The sequence below is a fragment of the Aquila chrysaetos genome, chromosome 11, assembly GCF_900496995.4.
Source record: "Aquila chrysaetos chrysaetos chromosome 11, bAquChr1.4, whole genome shotgun sequence".
Classification (NCBI taxonomy): Eukaryota; Metazoa; Chordata; class Aves; order Accipitriformes; family Accipitridae; genus Aquila; species Aquila chrysaetos.
The window spans coordinates 5715648-5731575 of record NC_044014.1 but is presented as its reverse complement, the minus strand read 5'-3'; the positions used below and the strand labels follow the sequence as shown (position 1 = coordinate 5731575).

Sequence of the window (15928 nt, the reverse complement as noted above, 5' to 3'; positions counted from 1 at the left end):
GCTGCCGTGACGGGAGACGAGCGAAACCCGCGGTGCCATAAGCGGGCGGGAGGGCGGCAGCAGCGGGAGGCCGCTGGGGCGGGCGAGCGGGCGGGCTCAGTCAGTCAGTCACTCCCTCTCTCCCTCAGGGCGCCCGCCGGCGGGAAGCGGCTCCTCTCTGAGGTAAAGGCGGTCGGTCCCTCTCTGAGGTAACGGCGGCCTCGTCACGGGGCGGGAATGCAGCAGGCGGACCGACCACCGCTCGCAGCCCACCCCCCCAGGCGGTGCCGAGCCTCGCAGGTAGTTAGTTGTCGAAAATAAGTTGCGCCTCAGTCGGTCGTTTCGAATAAATCCCCGAGAGGTGCGCACGCGCGACTTTTTTACCTCGTGGGTTAAGTAAGTTTTCTGCTTTTAACCGCTTTTAGGAAAGTTGAGCAAGAAAGGTCCGAGAGCTTTCAGCTTTATTAAGGAGTGGAAATGTAACGATGAACCTGCTGGTAACAAACCTTTCATCTACTTTTAAGCTTCTCTAACATCTGAGGGGCAGAAGAGGTGAAAATTGGAGACAAAGGCACGACAACACTTGACTGAGCATCTCTAACACGTGTATTTCCATATAATATGTGTCGATTAATCACTAAGCAAGGATCCGTGCTCTGGCAAATGAAGTAACAAATTTATACTTTGAAGTGGAATAGACTCCTAAATTAGTTAATCATGACTGGTGGCATTGTTTATACGAAAGACAACAAAGTTAAAGCTGAGTTAAATGTAAGAATACGTATTATTAATTTACCAGAAGAAATGTCAGTATTTTCAAGTTACCCACAGCAGCCAAGCATTACATGTCTGGAAAATATTCAACAATATTCAAATTGTCATTTAATGATGAGCATTTTATATTACAGACTAAAAAAAATTTCTTTAACACATAGTTTCTCCTCTCTTTCTATTCATTTCCCAGTACCAGTATCATTAGAGTTGAGTTTAGTGTAACAGTGGATCTGGCTTCTAATTTGGAGCAGCGGGCCAAGTAATGTCCCTCATTGCCCTCATTTTCTCATAGTTCATCGTAAGCAGTAGAACTCTTGTATAAATATCAGTAGTTTAGGAAGCATGCTGAATGATTATTTCCGAAATCCTGATGATCCTACTGTAAGAGTTCCTTGAAATAGACCTTTGGTTTATGTTACCACACCGATCGGATAAAACAATCATTAGCAATCTATTTCAGCCGTGAGTATAGAGTTTGCACAAGATTCTGATGAAAAGAGAATTAAAAGATAGGTATTAATATCAAGTTGCTATAACCTGTAAGAAATTTAAAACAGCCGTATATGCTAAAGGTTTAATTCCTGCTTTCCTGGTTACAGCATGTAATTCCCCTCAATCATGGAGTTCATAGTTACACTAATGCATATGCTTTCTGCTTCAGTGTACTATGTAGTGTTCAAACATAGTGACAGGATTGCCTAGAAGTTTTTACAATCTCAGTAAATTGTGGAACAGGAGGCAAGGGTTCAGAACCTTCAGGATTTCACAGTGACCTGTTGAGGGCTTCAGTAGGCTGGAAATTGTTTGGTGAAGCAGCCAGAGAGACAAAAAGAAGTAGCTTCTTTGTAATTTGGATAATTTAAGTCCAATTTTGTATTGGTTCTAAAGCAAGTTCTGTTACACAGGACTCTTATTGCAAAACAGCATCTCCCAACTGACTCTTCTTTCACTGTTAATGTGTATTTATGTAACCAGTTAGAAGGCATTCTGGGTGTAATGAACACTAGCAGCATAGCAGATTTTCAAATTTGGGAATCTTTCATGATATTGATCTAGGATGAAATACACTGTATTACAGAAGAGGCATTGGGATGAAGTGTTCTGTAATTTTAACAGAAAATAAAAGTAATTTTATTAAGAGGGCACATCATTAAAAGCAAAAACATACTGTTACTTGCATTAATGGATCCCAGATATTTTACAAGAACACATTCCATAGCAGGGATTTCCATCCTCCTCAAGTCCAAAACCACAATATTCTTTTATTCATAGTGCATGTCAGTCAACTCCAAATTTTCTTATACATTCATAATTCAGTGGAGCACGAATCCAGAGGTGTGTTGGGTTCTCCTGAGAACTTAACATAGTTGTGAAACTTGAGGTAAAATCTGAATGCACGACTTACCACAGGCTGGTACAATTAATATGAAACTTCCTACAAGCTTGCACAAGCTCTGATCCATACAAAAGTACTGCCCATCAAAATGAATTCCTTGTGTGAATCCATTGACTCCAACACAGCTATCCTAAAGGATGATTTTAACCAAATACGTTGTTTCAAAGACAACAGATGCCACTTAATACTTCCAAATTATCAATATAAGGGGTTTATTATAATACATGAGTAGAATAACAATACAGTACATTAAAAGTTGATTTATAGGAACTTTCCTAATGGCTTTTTAAAAATCATGCCTTTTCATTGCAAGGAATCTAGCAATTTGTTTGCAGCTTTCTCTGCTTAATTTTCAAGTTCAAATTAATCCTGCAAAATATAAATACATAACACTTAGTACTTCATTATGTTTACTTCTGCTGGACTACAGACTACAACTATGCCTAAGCTATCTTTCAAAATATATGTTTAAAATATTTCATTTTTCAGTACAAAATTATTGGGCTCTTGAACAATTTTCTATTCTTACACTTTGTGTGACTAGTAGAGTGCTGTCAAATTTGCATTGCAAATTCATTATGAGTAATATGCTTTTGGACCCTAACACAGAAAGTCTCAAGAGAGGATCCAAACAAGACTGGGGCCCATTGTGTACAATGCAGTACACAAACATATAGCAAGAAATACTCTCTATTCCAAAGTCTTTGTAATACAGTACAAAATGCAAAATGCTGAGCTGGGTGGGAGTCAAAGTACTAAAAGGTTCAACATGAGGTGGAAGGTTCAATACCTTGCTGAGGAAATTCTGTTGTATCCAGTCTCATACAAACACTAATCTTGTGTTTCTGAAGATGGTGCTTGCTTTCTTGAAATCTGTGTTTGACCTTTCTTGGTGCTTAGACAAGCAGGGCCTTTTACTCATTGAGGGCAAGAGCAAAATATCCCACAGACTGCTCTTTGTCCCAAGTACACAATATAGTAGCAAAAAGTGTTCTTAAAGAGGTGACGCAAATTAACCAAAAATTGAACGCTAAAAAGCACAATAGTACAGGAAATACCATGCAGCATATAAATTCACTTTTAACAAGAATATTGTGCACTATAAAAGGATTTCAACAATTACTGTCACATTCCTACAGTAGCTTGTACTATATGCAAAATAAGATGACTCCACATAGATTAGTGGAGTTTAATCTGAATTCAGTTTTCAGTTTCATCACAAAAACCTCTTTCACTGAAGCTACACGTGTCACTTGGGAGTGGTAGGAATGAGAGGAAAAACCTGCTGCTGCTTGTCGTGTGGACCAGTCTGTCACAGCACACACCATGCAGCTATGTGTGAGACAGAAGGTGGATGGTGTCAGGACTCCTAATTCCTATTCCATCTTCTTGTTCCAGAGAACAGACTGGCAGTTTCAGACAGTGTAACCAAGTATCACATCATCTTGGGTCATCTGGAGAAACTGAATCTGGGAGCACTGAGGGTAAAGGTATAACTTCACCTTTTTGCAGGAGGACAGAATTTCAGGGGTGGGAGTATCAGCCAGCACAACCCTCAGTGTGCAGTCTCATGACTGGAGGGTGACAGAGAGCCATTATGCCAGCACGGAGTATCCTGAATGTAGGTAGGCACATACGTTCTGCAGCCTGCCCTAGATCTGCAAAGATGTCTAGGTTCTTGACTCCTGCCAATTTCGGTGGGAAGAAGTGCCTAAATCATGCGCTAACTAGATCCTGTATTTCCAGCTCTTGCTGTAACAGTTGTCCATAAACTATCTTACCAAGTGAATGATTTTTGACCTGTGCTGTGTCAGTATTGTGGGCAGCAGGTTCCTGATACAGGCAGTGAATGGCATAGAAGAGCAGAAGAATGAGGGCTAGAAACAGTGTTTCAGGCTATAGGACAGGTTGTGAGGAACTCTTACCAGTCTCAGCTATAGCAAGGGCATACTGTGCATTATTCAAGAGAATTCACAGCAGTGTTCCCCCCCATTCACAGTGATATGGCATCCCACTGACAATTATTTTCTTGGGAAAACATGAGCAGGCTGTACAGTAAGCCGATTTTCAAACATAGTTTAACAGCTGGAAGCCAGAAGCAGCATCATGCAACCAGCAGACTCTGCCTCCTGTGCCACTAACTCTGTTTAAGAATTACATTATTTATCTGCAAATTAGTTAACAATGCATGCAATATCACCTCTCATGTCCCAGACCTCACCTTCCAAAATAATGCCATTGCCTTCTGTAAGCTGACTTACAACACATGGGTTCGGAAAGAAGGGAAATATAGGGAGATATTATTAAGAAACTACCATATATGCCCTTAACCTATGTGGACTTTCTCTTTCCAGTGAGTCCAGATGTCAGGATGCAAATATAGTCTTAACAGATGTGAGTATATGTGAGTTACATTTTTTTAATATTATCTGACTATGCTTAATATGAACTAAACATCTCGCAATATTGCCAGACATTGCCCTGCATTTATATTTTGAGAGTTCTGCTTGCCCAGATGATCAGATCTCTACTTTCCCGACTATTATTGTGTATATACGCCAATTGTTGTTGTCAACAGTGGAAACAGTAACTTAAGAAAATGGTCCATGTTCAGTGAATTGTGAGATTTTCAATTTGCTTTTACTCACCAAGACTATTTTTTCATCTGATGTTCATTCAGTTCTCATAAATGCATATATGCAAAACCTTATTCTCACTGAAATGAGAAGACTCACATAGAGGAATCTTAAAATAAATATTTCAAATTTATTAGCAGAGATTCACTGTGTGCAGACTTCACCATTCCCTCTTTTTGCTCCTCTCAGACTGCAGAAATGCACAGAAAGTTTCTGGCATTTAGCAGAGGATCTCCAACTGAATTCTAATTCTTAACGCTGGATACTTCATATATACATACGATGATACACAGCAGCTCAAATGGGTACTGTATTTCGGCAAGAAATAGGCAGTCTCTATTTTCATCAAATACAGAGAAATAATGGGGTTTTTTTACGGTGCTGAGAAGTGAATTACCAATGCTGTTGACTGTGCATCTCGGATAGCTTGGGAGCTGCCCAGAATGCAGGTGCTCTCACCTAGAACCAATAAACTGTGGATCTACCACCATTCAATTTAGTATCAAATCTAATAATTTGTCCAGTTCTAGAAGATTGGTCTCCTGGTATGAAGATCCCCAATCTGCTAGCAGCTGTTCCTAGGCCTTAATGGAAAAAGACATGTTTTTAAATGAGACAGTTTAGTCGCTGCCCAGGAGTGTTGCTTATGATTTTAAAGCATAAACTTTTTGCATCTCCCTTGAATACACCAAAATAAATGCTGTTATTCAGGATGAAGAGATAAAGCGAGAAATTAATTGTCTAAGAACACTGCAACACAGGACCTGTTGCCCAGTGATGGCTGTTCCTGCCATAAAGATAATCCTGGTAATCTGAAATGGGGCGTAGACTAATTGAAAACACCAGAAACAAAACATCTGAGACACTTGCCATTCAGCTGCCAGCTCTGCAAGCAAACACAGATGAGGGGAGTTTCTTTTAATGAGTCTAGCTAACTTAAAAAAAATTGTTTTAGCAATGTAGAACTATAAGTTCATATACTTGGTTCTTGCAGAAGCTTTTATTTCCATGTTTACAGATAATCCTGTGGAAGGTAAAATTCTGGCACCAGATATGCTTTCAGCAGAGTGGATCAGGTTACAGCCCATCAAATCACAGTATACATTGTGCCAGTTTAAGACAGTATTTTCAGAGGAATATATAAGAAAAATTATTAATAGAACTCTGAAAAAAACCTGGGGCCCATTCTGGTGGGATGTCAGGGAAAAAAGCCTGGCAGGAACAAACCCTCATTGGCACTCGTTCTTTTCAGTGACTTGGAAGGTTTCATTACGTGAAAGATTGACACAAGGTTGCTACAACAACATGTGGAAGTCATGCTGGCAGAGACTAAAATGCTCAAAACCTTCCACTTTTTCCCTGCAATCAAACAGCAATTTAGGAAAATAAAAAATAAATCTTTGCAAGAAGGAGCAGGAAATATACACATACATCAGTGATGCCTCAGAGCAGAGAATAGCCAGACAGCTGCTGCCTTGGTGGTCCATACAGTACATTTCTAATGGAGGAACAAAGGAATTAAAAGCAAATGTAGAACAATGTCAGATTTTTGCAAAACTAAAAGGCAATTAGTGCTCTGTAGCGTTGTGCCCATACTTTGCCTGACTGCCTGGCACTTTTTTAGACATTGAAATTTTAATGTGCAATAATTTCTGTATTCCCAGAAAATTCATAGGAATTCACTTTTCTTTATAGCAATCGCTAGATGTTATTGCCTATTAGACATTGCCAACACCATGCAAACCAATGACTTAAACCTAAGTACTTCTGTGATAGGTTTAATCCTATCACAGCGATCATTTCTTCATATCTTGTGCTGACGTGAATATATTTTTATTATATGTGTTTAAAGGCCTGTAACTCACAACCTATTATGAAAGAAATAATTTTTTCCTCTCTGAAATAATATATTCCAAGGGGGCATTTTCCAAAAGTACCATGTAACTGAAAACATGCTCTACTTAAAAGTCATTTCTATGATTGGTGTGGCTTTCCTATTCCAGTGACACGTGCTTTGGGAGCTTATCGTTAAGACAACTGTATACTGAAATGGCATTTTTTTTTCCTGAAAGGATCACAGATGTGACGCTCTAACTTCAACCACTACATTCAAACAAGTGGACTGAAAATTCTGTCTCGTCCATCGTGAGAAGACACAAGCTGCTTTCCCTCTTTTCTGACCGTGTGGGCAAGAGAAGGCTGAACACAGGCAAAGGGATGAAGAATGGAACAGAGGCAGGAGACTTCTTTTTCCTTCTCTCCCTCCTGCCAGGTAATCTACTAGCACTCCCAGACTTTGAATGTTTATTCTGAACTCCAGCAAAGCATTCCTCGTGAAATATGTGGAGCAGTGCTGACTTGCAATGGTTTTCTTAAGGCAGCTATCACTTTTAGCCATGCTGTGGTTATATACATTTGTCACGTGCTAAACTGATTCATTTTCCCAAACTTTGCTTACTAAGTTAGTCAGATGAGAGAGACAGCCTGATACTTAGTAGTTATAGTCCTGGAGTGAAAAGCCAGAGGGTAAAATTCCAGTTAAATCGGTGTATCACAGAACTTGTCTCACTGCCTTAAGCAAACAGTATACTAACAACAACGACAGCAGTCTGCACCCAGTGTACAAGACCTATCTCGTGTTATTCTCATCCAGCAACTGAGAATTCCTGTGAAGAACTGATGTGTCATAGCCCTACAGCTCCATGGGTCAGATTCCTTACACTTCATAGCTATCCAGCATAGTGTTCTCAAACATAAGCCAATTCACATTAATAGAACGCTTTCATGTGATCCAGGGAGAAAGGGGATCCATACACCAGCTAGGAGTGAAGGAGTGCAGAAGGTTATAAAAATCAGGGACAGAGTGGTGCATTTTCATTTTTAGTCTAGAGGAAAACTGGGTGAGTAATTTTTGTATTAGTTCTTTAAATTTAAAAATGTCTAGGCTCAAAAACAGTTTACTAATTATGCTTTAGACACTACAAAAAGGCAAAGGGAGTGTCTTATAAGTAAAAGAAACTTTTCTCCTTATGAGAAAAAAACAGTGGCTTCTTTGAGGTTTTATAGTTTCATGATCTCTTGTATAACTTGTTTTACAATGCACATAACTTATAAAGTAGTCTACAGGATGATGTCTATTTAGTCAGTATCTTTCTAAGACCGAGAGACTGATCGTTAAGTGTACATGTCCTAAAAGAGCTGTTTTAAAAACATGTTACAACATTACAGACTTTAGTAGCTATTTGCAAATGCTGGAGTTCTTAAATATGGCTCTCTTCCACCGTTCTTCTTTTTTACAGAAATAGTTCTAAGAATTTGTTTCAGAAAGGGTTGCTTGTTGATTTTAAGTTGCCATGTAACAACAAGAATGTGTTCCTCATGCAGAATTTCAGAGATAAAATTAGCTGGCTAGTCACTAGAAAGATTATGCAGATGTTTGACAATGTTCTTAAGTGAGAACTGACTACAATGTTTCGTCCTTTCATGCATAATGAAGTTTGCTTCAGGCTGTAAAACACATCTGTAGGTAGAATATTGCCTCTGGTGATCCAAACCTTTTATAGATCTTCAGGTAGTTGAAGTCAGTTCTAGCCTTAACCACTGGGAGAACTAATCAGATTAAAAAAATACTTCACTAGTTTGAGATTAACAAGAATTTGATTATGTTATTATTTTGAACGTTGATGACATTATATTGAAATATGTTGTCAGCAGGTAAGACCGTGGCCTCTCCAATTATTTCTGGATTTTTTTAATGAAAGAGGTTTATATTACCACAATGTTTTGGTATGTTTTATATGTTTTGGAAACTATTTTTCAAGCAATCTGTATTTAAAAAGGTAGGTTTATCTTCAGGCAGAAACTAAAAATCATATTGACAGACACAGGATGACAAAGGCAGACATGCTTCTATCTGTATTATAAAGCTGGTATTTCCTACAAAAATCTGATCTTATCCAAAAAATAGAGTGCTTATAGCTTGAATTTGTTTCTCATGATTCAGCTATTCAGGATCAAGCTGCTAATTATCTAGGAATAGACCTTTTTCCCTTTGCACAGCTCAAGAGATGGGTTAGAAACCTGCTATACTTGTAGGAGTTAAGAAAAAAATCTCTATCCCTTTGTGTCAAGACTTTTTAATTATAGTTTCAGAGATTAATTAAGTAGATGCTAATACATATATCTATAAATCTTATTTTAAAGGGATTTTGGAAATGAGAAAGGTAGAAGGGCTGGTAGTTGGCCAGAAATGTCAGATGGGCCTATGGATGGAAGATCTAATCCTCACTGGCTTAGTATTCATACCCTGCCATCTGCACCTACATCTACATCTACGTCATCTACATCTACATCCATGCATTTTTCCTTCTTTAAAACAGAGATCTGTGACAATGACAGGCTTGGATACCTTGGCTTAGGGAGATCAGTAATCACTTTGCACATGCTCCAGAATTATCTAGTTCGTATTTTTCATCAAGAATTTTGGCAATCCCAGGGCAAGCTGTGGAAGGCAACCTAGTCTAGGAAAAACTGATCTAAGTTATATTATAGCTTGGTTATTTTATCAGTAAAGCAAGTTGTGAATGACAGGATGTGCTTGGATTGTCACATGGGCACTGGTTTGTGGGGCTGTTTAGAAAGTACACCTGTTCAAAGCCAGTCAAAGAGCCTATTGCAAAAAAGAAATAAAATAAATGCCCCCAGTTCCAGTGTTATACTTCATACTCACAGGTATGCCTGTAGACTGTTTCCCGCTTATGCAAAAATCATTTACATTGTAAATTGCTTGCTAGTTATTTTGTGGGGCTTGATACAAAGCAAGCAGGATAGAAATAGAAACAGAAGCAATAGTTTGGAGAGCTTCCAGAGTAGGCAATGGAGAGGGGCTGACTGGGAGACAGCACTGTGAAGGTTCAGGTTGTGAAATCTCCTGCAGGCTGTGGTAGGGTCCCTGTCTTCATTGGCAACTTTCATTCAGCTGGATGGGAGGAAGGTATTTTTGAAGAATATTGAGGATATTCCTTTCTTGTCACTTGAAGCTTTCTTTAAAATTCTCTTATATCTATCATCTCTTACGGCAGTATTAAAGAATGATTGACCAGTAATACTGGGCAGCTTTTAATCAGTGCTGTACTGCTTCTTTCAGTGAGGGAAGTCAAAGCAAGCTTTCATACTGACCACTGACCTTTTTTTCTGGAAAGACAGGCCTTCATTCTGGGGGAGGTGGGAGCCACTACTCAGGCTGCAGAAGGCTTTCAGATCAGCTTTTGTGTTTTCTGATGCCAGTGGGACAATGTTTATAGAAACCCCTTAAGTCCATAGCAAGTCTGAAAAGAGTAGAATTTTACCCTACATCTATGATCTAAGCTTAAAGCTAAATGAACAGCTTAAATCCAGTTGATTCTACATTCAGTTGCAACAACTAATGGTTTGAAGAGTTGCACTGCTGACAGCCAGTATAAGAGTAGAGCCATCACAGATTATAGTTTTTATTTTTCTTGGCATAATCCTTTTTAAGTACTGGCTTCTAAAAATTGCATGGTGAAATGAAGTTCGATTCAATTTTTGTATGTTTTCATTAGAAGCTCCTGAATGCAGCATATTATGAAAATATATCAGTTGATCAAGATACATACACAGAACATACAAGGCTCAGCAAGTTTGACAAAATACTGAACTATGTATTCTTGCCAATTAAATTTGTCATAAAAAGCTAGTTGGGACTTGACAGACTCATTTACTTCTCTGGTTTCACAGCAAGCATATGATCCAGCTAGCACTCTTGGTTCTTGGTCAAACCCAAGACTCAGCCAGCTCTGAGTCCTTGCAAACGGATTAGGATATCTTTGTTTGCTTCATGTGTAAACAGTATTGTGCTGCAGGGAATTTTGTAGGACTGTAATAGGACTGTACATAGGTAAAAGGTAAGAACCATTTATTTTGTTACCTAGATGAAATGTGCTTTTCTGAATAGATTCGCTGATTCATGGCAAATTGACTGGGTGTATAGTGTAAACGCTTTTTCTTGCTACCAAAACATAAAGTGATAGATATCATGCTGATTTTTTTTATATGAACAGTTGCCATATTTGCAACAAAAATATTTTAGAAGGAAACAGGACCAGTATAATGGTAAGTAAGAAAGCAGGACCACGAGATAATCTCCTTAGAGGCAATGAAAGAAAACAGGAAACTGTATTAGTGAACCAACACTATAGCTGTTTCTACAGAATAGATCTAAGGAATTGATCACATTAGACCAAATGGCATATGTTTTCAAAGGAGTTCTTTGGGAAATATGATTTCAGAACATTTTCTCCCATTCCCAAAACATGCTTCCTCCAGCAGACCTGTAAAAAATATAGCTATCTGGGGGAGATATACACTAAAACAGAGGAGAGGAATGTCCCTCAGCCCTATTTTCTATGATACTATGAAGTGTCAGCCAAACAGCACCATTTCTGTGCACTTAAGGTTCAATGTCAGTTTTCACTCATCCTCCAAAAGAGGCAGAGAGGATGTTTCTAGACCTTCTGGAGCAAAAACAATTTTTGATGTTAACACACTCTGACATCATGAGCAACTCCTAGCTGAAGCCAGAAGCACAAAGATTGCTGCAGTAAGGGAAGGGGAAAAAAGTACAGAAAAGTAGTTCATGAGTATAAAAATCCCAATTTTTACAGCACAGCTTAGTAAATCTGCAGGTTTGGACCTTAGATGCCTAGATTTTTATGTGCTCCATTTTGGTTTTAGCATGGTATAGACTGTGAATTCTCCAACACTTCAGTGGGATGTGTGTGATGTATTATACATGGCTGTCTTTCACTTTTGTTACTATTAGCCTAGTATAATGTGAGCTGTTGACCTATTTTTCATCCTCACAAAAAAGCTTTTCATTAGACTGTAAAGATTTTGTTTTATATTTCTGTATGTGTCTGTGTATATATATACAGCATATTGATACAATTGAAACTACAGTAATTAGCTGTTGGAATAAGTTGCATGTCTACTTGTTACATTGTCTGTTACTCACAGTTTCCATGCCACTTCCAACTGTAAACTGAAAATTATACTTAACCACTTTCTTTATGAGAAATAGCTGATTTTACCCACAAATTTGGAGCACTGCATAATTTTATTGAACCCATATGAAAATCTCTGCACGATGCAAGGGGACAGGAGGTTTAAATTCATGGTCTACATAAAGGTTTGGTTGGGTTTTTTTCAGTTTCTCTGGTAGACTCTTAGTTCATTGCACTGTTCACATCAAAAGGTGATGTGTGTCAGGAACATTGAGCATGGAGATGTTAGCCTTAACATTTCTTAATTGTCATACATCAATATTTAGTCCCTGCATGAAGACTTGCCAGTCCAAAACCAATATTTGAACCATGGCACTATTAAACCATTTCTATTGGTAAAAGGATTTCAAGAGTTTTGGAAATTGCGCTTAAGCCTTTTGCATTAACATACCCTACAATCTCATCATATCTTTCTATGGCAAGTTCTGTTCTTATGTCTGAAGTTTAAAAAGGTTTGATTCGACCTATAGGCTATCACACTTTTCAGAGAAGAATATTATTCCTTTCTAGATGTACAGGACTTCACCAAGTAACCCTTAAGAGTTTGCACATACAACAAAAAAAGAATCGCATCTGGATACAAGAAGATACCAATCTTGATTCACTTTAGCCCTTTTAATTATAGAAGGTGGTACTGTACATACTCCAATTGTACATGAACTTTACATTGGACAGACAGTTGTAGGCCTTATTTTGTGCTCACTCCATTGACTTGGAATATGGTTCGTGTCCACTTTTTGGGTACTAGTGACTGATATTTAGTTCCCTACATTCTATCATGGCTTCATGTTAAGAGCATAAGTTTTATATTTTTTCATTTACTAATATCTCACAGTGCTTTGTGATTAAAAACAATTGATGTAACTGCGAGACAAAAGTGCCATCTGTGAACTTGCATATAGCATCAGCCTAGGCATTCTTTTTAATATTAGCTCCTGCTCTAACAGGAAAAGGGTTTGGTTTTTTTTTGCCAGCAAGTCAAGGATGTGCAGTACAAAGACACTTGGATCTTTAATATCCAAAAGAGACAGTCATAATGCTTGCATAAACATGTACTATTTCCATCTGAAAGATGAAATCTCAAAAAAAAATCTGTCAAGCTAAAAAACTTGAGAGCTACTTTTCCCATTGCACTGCTCTTCTGCCATCATTTAAGATATCGGTGCTGACTCTTGGGATTTTGCACCCCGATGACCTACCATTTTTACTTTTGAGTCCACATCCAAATAGGAATCCAGTCACTGGATTGCAGTGATAGCACTGTGTGCTAAGGTTATAGACATCATAGGTGAAGCTGGAGGAGAGCTAGGGCAATGTTGCTTATTTCCATTCACTTTATTACCTTTCGTTACTTTCTTAGGGATGAAAAGAACAGCTCAATGACAGTAGACAAATAGATAAATAGTAGATAAATAGAAACCAACTGCAAAATCAAAATGTCATCAGTTCATCTGTCAAGTTCCATCTGTTGTAATGACCAAAACCAAAATAACTATAGCCAATGTTCAAAAAACATAATTAGATTTTGATGTTAAAATCTTATCTAGATGAAAGGGGAAATTCACATCTTTAAGAACCAGGCTGTTTGCAGACTCAGGAAGCTAATATTGCAGCCATTTGCAGATGATTTCTGAAGATTTTTTTTCCCAAATTTTCATTCAGTATTACAATCCCTACTTAAAAATGTAAATATAGTGCCTAATTACGTATAACAACAGTTATTTTGTGAGCCTGGTCTCCAGGGAACCTTCCCCAAATCAAAACTGAGATTGAGTTCAAGTACTGCAAAGCCTGCATCGAATATATTCACTAATGATGAACAAATACCAATAGAAAAATATACCTGTAAATTAAGAGTGAACTTCTGAAACTGGATATTGTTTATATTAGTGGAAAATGATAACATGAATATAAATAGTGTAGACCGAACTGGACAAGGCAATGTGTTATATGAGTTTAAATCTGTCATTGGGAGAAGCTGATTACATTTATGTCTGTCAAAAGGATGAAGACTTGTGCCATCTGTAACAACAGTGAGCAGCTTAGTTAACTTTATCTCCACCAACCACCATGGATCACTAGGGCCACTTCCCACCAACATGGCATTAGAACATTTTTTTAAAAAGCCAGTACCACGAAGGCAAACATCAGGTCCTCCAGTTTAGAGTAGGAAATGCAGTTTAGGCACCAGTCATTGTCAACAGATCATCATAAACACCTTAAGGACTGTCTTTAACTGACTTCTCAATCTTGTTTTGCATGCCTGCTTAGCTGAATCAAAGGAGTCAAGGGGGAAAATATAATTTGTATAATTTACATTCATATTCATTCTAAACATTTTGTTATGACAGTGATGAAATGATGGTAATGACAGTAAGGAAGCATTCCCATTATTATGCAATTATTATTGTTTGAAAAAAAAGCATGTAAAAATTATTTTAGCCTTACTGTTTTTTCTTTTCTTCTTTATTTATGATATCTTTAATGATACCTCTGTGATGTTACTGTGCACAAAAATATTCTTGGCTGGCCCTTACAAATAAACCTAAGGAAGTATTTTGATCCTGATTAGCCTTAAAATGTGATGGGGTCTTTTTGTGCAGGGCTAAATCAGTGTAACATCCTTGAGAAAAGTCCCTAATCCAGTACATATTCCATGTAAGATATAACCTATTCTTTTAGAACAACAATGCTAAATCAAACCAGTAATAATTTTCATTCTGTACTCATATTCTGAGGGCTGAACACTAGCCCTAGTTTCCTGCTTAGTCCAGGATTACACAATATATTAATGGCCTAATCACTCAACCCCTCTGTGCCTGAATTTCTACTTTTGTAAAATGTCAGCAGTGTTATCCTGCTTTGTGAATCAGTGAAGAACTTGCATAAGTAATTCTATCTAGATGCTTACAGTACATGAATGTAAGTGTTGCTTACTTAATATAACTACTTACAAGGTGCAGAAGATTGAAGAAACTCAACAAGTTGATTTTCAAAGTAAATATTTTTTCAGCCTACTTCAGCATCTTTGTAAACAAGGATTCATGGCTTTATGAACACTATCTTGACTGCAGAATTATTTTAGAGGTCAGACACTCAGTTCCCAGAGTTAGTCTTGCAAAGATCTAGTATACTTGCTTGGACTAGATTCTGAAACCTAACCCGGTCTGGCTATTAACAAGTTGTCTTGAGGTGCAAGTCTCCTGAGAGACTTATTTTCATAGCCTGCCCTCACTACTGATAAAATGCATCATATCTGGAGTGAGAATATTGTTCATTGCTAAATATTCAGTAGCTGAGTTTATAATCTAATTTATTCTCACACAGTGATCAAGCGACTATCATGAAATTATGAAAAACAGCTTCAGGCTAAATGGTCTCTAACTGAGGATGAAGGATAGAACATGTATAGGATATATGCATTTATGTATACAAAATAAGTAATATATAAATGTGTATATATGTGTGTGAGTGTGTGTATATATGATTATGTACCTGTGTTGGGCCAGCACAAAAAATCAATAAACATCCTCCCCTTAGTCCGAGGAAAAGTCTCCAAGTGTTGGAGGCTTTCTAGAAGCCCAAGAATGAGTCCTCCTCTCCTGTAATATTTGTGGGGGCAGGAAAGGTGTGTTAGCACAAAGCCCAGAAAGCAGCTGCAACCTGCCAGCTCTGCCGTGTCAACACACACCTCAGGCCAAGAAAGCGGGAGATGAAATACTGCTGCCATCCGCAATTAGGGAGAGACAGTTGCTGACAGCTTGTTCAGGCTCCACAGCTAAAGGAGAACAAGAAGGAAGGATTCTCTTACCTTCTGAGCAGCTTTACACCCTGCTGCTTCTCTGCCATTCTCTTCAGCTCTCACAAAACCAGACCTTGTGGCAACTTTTCACTCTCCCTTGTGTTTTCACTGAGTATCTTGGCCAAAGGGAGGAGAAAAAAGGGAATGCATGGACAGAAGAAACAGGTAAACGCTACAGAGGGGACAGCAAGGAAAATAGTTTGAAGGAGAAAGAACCTGAAAAGAGGCAAGAAATAACTCACCTTGTCATGCAGTCTTC

General features: G+C 38.1%; 1 protein-coding gene across 9 annotated transcripts in view; it reads left to right on the top strand.

Annotated features, from left to right (window-relative positions):
- The first annotated feature begins 6937 nt into the window (after nucleotides 1-6937).
- The window catches only part of TACC2 (transforming acidic coiled-coil containing protein 2), a 150246-nt gene continuing 141255 nt past the window's right edge, over nucleotides 6938-15928 (top strand). For 4 of the 9 annotated variants that reach the window (XM_041127452.1, XM_041127451.1, XM_041127447.1 and 1 more), the window contains exon 1: nucleotides 6940-7057. The gene's annotated coding sequence lies outside the window, so the exon portion shown is untranslated. Of the gene's footprint in view, nucleotides 7058-7595; nucleotides 7686-15928 lie in introns of those variants that run through there. The other 5 variants (XM_041127453.1, XM_041127454.1, XM_041127457.1 and 2 more) reach the window with 4 other exon arrangements.